The sequence below is a fragment of the Orycteropus afer genome, unplaced genomic scaffold, assembly GCF_000298275.1.
Source record: "Orycteropus afer afer isolate SDZICR_OR568_19922 unplaced genomic scaffold, OryAfe1.0 scaffold00290, whole genome shotgun sequence".
Lineage (NCBI taxonomy): Eukaryota > Metazoa > Chordata > Mammalia > Tubulidentata > Orycteropodidae > Orycteropus > Orycteropus afer.
The window spans coordinates 4,204,043-4,208,756 of record NW_006921877.1 but is presented as its reverse complement, the minus strand read 5'-3'; positions in this window follow the sequence as shown (position 1 = coordinate 4,208,756).

Below are 4,714 nucleotides of genomic sequence, written 5' to 3'. Positions count from 1 at the left end.
AGCCACCAGAACTCCTCATATATTCACTTACTGTAGGGTAAATAGGAGCTCTGGTGGTGTGGTGCCTAAGACATTTGACTACCAGCCAGAAGGTCAGTGGTTCAACCCCTCCAGCCACTCCTGGGAAGGAGGTATAACCAGCTGTAGGGGCTTATCAGGCTCTCTTTCTGATTATTGTTTTTTCAGACATGCTGGGCTGCAAACCAGGTCTTTAAACAGCCCGGAGAGATTTGCTGGAATGAGAGTCGAAGGTCAAGTGAGCCTGGCAATGAGCCCCTTTTGTATACTTTAGTATAAAAATTGCCTGCAGCTTTAAGGTGGTGCGTTTTTATCATTTTTGTTTTTGTTTTTCTCTCTCTCCCTCCAGCCCGCTGTCTTTGGACTCTATGTAAGTAAGTCCCCATAAATCCATGTCCCAGAGCTGGGCTCTGGGTCATCTCTTCAGTCTCTCCACCCTTAGTGTGAGTACTACCCTGAACTCATTGGGGATCTCCCCTCACACTTACATAGATACTATTTCTAGTGCTCGTCATTCCTTGTATAGATCCAGATTTCCGTCTGGAATCAGTTTCCTCCTGCCTGGAGGACCCCTTTAACATTGCTTCTAGTGTGGGTCTGTACTGGGTAATGAGTACTTTCAGTTTTTGCACATCCTTAAATGTCATTATTTCACCTCCATCTTTGAATGATTATTATTTTTTTTAGCCATAGAATTCTAGGTTGACTCCTCCCCACCTCCCAGTGTGTTAAAGATGTTTCTCCACTGTCTTCTCAATGTGTGGCTTTCAACAAAATCAGACGTACGCCTTTCCTTTGTTTCTTGGTGTGCACCATGTCTTTTTCCTCTGGCTACATACATTTCTCTTTTTTACTGGATTGAAGGGATTTGATTATGATGTGCCTAAGTATGAGTTTCTTCACATTTCTTGTGCTTGAGGTTTGTTCACTTTCTGCATCAATAGATTTATAATTCTCAGAATGACAAATATTTTCACCATTGTGTCTTTAAAACTTTTTCCTTCTCCCTCTGCCCTTTTGAGGGACTCCAATTTCTTGTACATTAGGCCTCTTTAAGTTGCTCTAAAGTTCACTCATCTTGTGTCCCTGTTTTAATTACTCTCTGTCTGCAAGTTTCGCTTTGGATATTTTCAGTTGCTCATGGCTTTGTGTTCCCTCGTTTTTTCTCTGCAGTGTCTAATCTAAATTGCGCAGTTAATCCAATTCAGTGCATTTTCATCACATCCATTGTAGTTTTCATCTCTAAAGCTTGATTTGGACCATTTTTATATCTTCTACATCGTTAATTAACTCTTTGAACATACAGGATACAAATATAATAACTGGTTTAAGTTCTTCTGTGCCAATTCTAGAATGGTGTCCATCAGGCTCAGTTTCAATGGATTCTCCTCAGTGGTGCAGTTAATTACTTAGTATGACTTTTCTAGCCGGTCTTTGGCAGTCTGACCAGATTACTGGGTTGTTGTTGTTATTAGGTGCAGTTGAGTCAGCTCTGACGCATAGCAACCCCACATACAACAGAACAAAACACTGCCCAGTCCTGCGCCAGCCCCATAATCCTTGCTTTCCCTGGGCCCATCATTGTAGCCACTGTGTCAATCCATCTCATTGAGGGCCTTCCTCTTTTTTGCTGACCCTCCACTTTACCAAACATGATATCCTTCTTCAGGGAATGGTCCCTACTGACAGCATAACCAAAGTGAGATGAAGTCTGGCCATTCTCAATTCCAAGGAGCATTCCAGCTACACTTCCTCCAGGACAGATTTGTTCGTTCTTTTGGCAGTCCACGTACTTTTGGTATTCTGCACCACCACCACAACTCAAAAGCATCAACTCTTCTTCAGTGTTCCTTGTTCATTGTCCACCTCTCACATGCATATGAGGCAATTGAAAATATCATCGCTTGGGTTAGGTGCACCTTAGTCTTCAAAGAGACATCTCTGCTCTTTAGATAATTGGGTGGGACAATGCAAATAAGGTGTATGGAACTCTAATTTGGGGATTGGTTAGTTTTGTCATTCTCCTAGGCTTAAAATGAGCCCTCCTAGAGACCACTCCTCGGAAGGAAGGTTGGGCAGTCCTACTTCCGTAGTGATACTGCCTCGGAAACCCAAGGAGGGGTCGCTATGAGTCGGGGCCGACTCGATGGCACATAACAACAACAACAACAGAGGCAGAAGGGAGCACTGGTAGTGTAGTGCCTAAGGCATTTGACTGTTAACCATAGGCTGGTCGTTCAAACCCACCAGCCTCTCCATAGAGGTACTGCCTCAGAAACCCAAGGAGGGGTGGCTATGAGTCATATCCACTCTACGACAGTGAGTTCGTTTTGTTTTGTTTTGTTTATTTTAATCTCCAGCAAAGGCTTTGTTTTTCTGTTGGTTCAGGGGGAAGTTCTTTGTCTCTTTCCATCTTCTGTTCTTGGCTCCTTGGTGAGCTTCATGTGGTATGGCATCTATCTTCCCCCATCTTGGCTTGCTTGCTTAGTCTGCTGTTTTACATCTCAAAAGAGATTGATCTGAGACACACCCTAAAGTAATATCGCTTCATTTACACAACAAAGAAAATCCATTCTAATTGGGAATATAACCCCAACTATATGCTTCAGGATTTACAACGCATATTTTTAGGGGACATAATTTCAATCCATAACACTTTGGATCAGTTTGATCCATTCGCATATTTCTTTTATGGTTTTTAGGTGGGTCAGGAGCAGTTCTCAGCCTGTTGTTGTTGTTCTTATGTGCCATTGAGTCAGCCCCGACTCATAGCGAGTCCTCCTTGGGTTTTCGAGGCAGTATCACTACGGAAGTAGGATTGCCCAACCTTCCTTCCGAGGAGTGGCTGGTGGGTTTGAACCGCCAGCCTTCTGGTTAGCAGTCAAGTGCCTTAGCCACTACGCCACCAGAGCTCCTCAGTTCTCAGCCTAGGGCTGATTATTTACTATTAAGGCAAGCTCTTCCTTAGTACTCTTCCTGATGCCCCCTGAATTGTGAATGGTTGTGTCTGGCTGGTGAGAGCAAGCATGATTTCCTACCCTGTGCAAGAGTAAGCACAGTTTTGGAATCTTGTTAGGTGTTTCTTTACTTGACTTCAGTACTTTCTTCACAAGCAGTCACTGATCAGCACTCTGCTGTATACTCGTGGGGGACCCTCTCCATGTCTCTGTGTTCTCTTTCAGTCCAGCTGTATCCTCACTGCACCTTTGTCCTCTGAACTCAAGCTGCATCGCTTTCCCCAAACATTCAACTTCATCTTCTCAATCCAGGGAGTCTGCCTCAGATTTTCCTGCCTGATGCCCAGCCTGGAGATTCTCTAAAGGCAGTTAAGTGCAATCTTAAGACTCCCCTCTTTGTTTTTCATCTCGTAGGTATTGCTGTCCTTTCTTGCATGAGTTCTGTGTCCTGAAAACCATAATTTCAAATATTTTGTCTGTTCCCTTCCTCTTCTTCAGGGAAGAAGGTGCTAGTACAAGGGTCACTCTGGCCCCTGTTACTGTACCTTTGCCAGAAGTGGGAGGCATCTCTTTATGTGTTCTTCGTTGAGTGCAATAAGAGGTGTACCACTTTATCTTCCAATTTATTTTCCCAACACAATGAGAGTCTTTTTCATCCTGCTCTTGCCAACACATTAAACTTCCTATACATCAATACTCGACAGCACATAACAACAACAACAACAACAATACATCAATCTAATTTTCTAAAAAGAGGAATGGTGCCATCCCATCTTAAATAAGCAGGAAGTACAATGGAAGATATGGTAAACATTACACAGAGATAGCCTGTTGCAAAGGTTTGACACCTAAACTTTCAAAATGTTTCAGAAGTCTTCCAATAACTGCAATTTATTGCTGTGGATACCTGGTTAACCAGGTCTAGAGAAGACTGGCCAGATTGTCCTTTCTGACAGCTTCTGCCAATCAGCTTTCCCAACAGGAGAAAACACTCACTGCTTCCAGACAGTTGTCTCCTCTTGCCTTCTCTCTTAAATTGTATTTTTGTCTTTGTTGATGAAAAAGTCTGTTGAATGTCCTTCCTCCTATACAAAGGTACATTAACATGTTATTATCTTATGCCTTGACAGTGTTTAGTTATTTCTGAGAAAGATTTCTTACTTGAGACAAATACTCAAAAGCCAAAAACCAAACTCAACTGCCATTGAGCCAACTCTGACTCATAGTGACCCCCAATGGGTTTGTAAGGCAGTAAATCTTTACGGAAGTAGATTGCCCCATCTTCCTTCCTTGGAGTGGTTCTGGTTATCAGTCAGATGTCTTAAGCACTGTACCATCAGAGCTCCTTAAGACAAATACTGTTGTTGTTGTGTGCCGTTGAATTGGACCCAACTCATAGTGACCCCTCCTTGGGTTTCTGAGACAGTATCACTACAGAAGTAGATTGCCCCCTCTTCCCTACCTTTCCAGATAGTGCTTGCTAGATATTACTCAACTGGGACTCTTATCTGATTCTAAATTAGTTTTGGGAATGATAACCTTTGAGAAGTGTTTGCTATAACCCTTTATCAGAATTGCTCAAACCAAGAAAACGTAATTCAATCAATCTCTTTGCTTTTCCATTGCTTGGTGCCTCTCTAATCATTTTCTCTCAATCTTTAGATAACCACCAGTTCTTCTACAAAAATGCATTTCAAATCCATTGTTAATTCAGAAGGCTGAGCTTTTGGAAATGTATC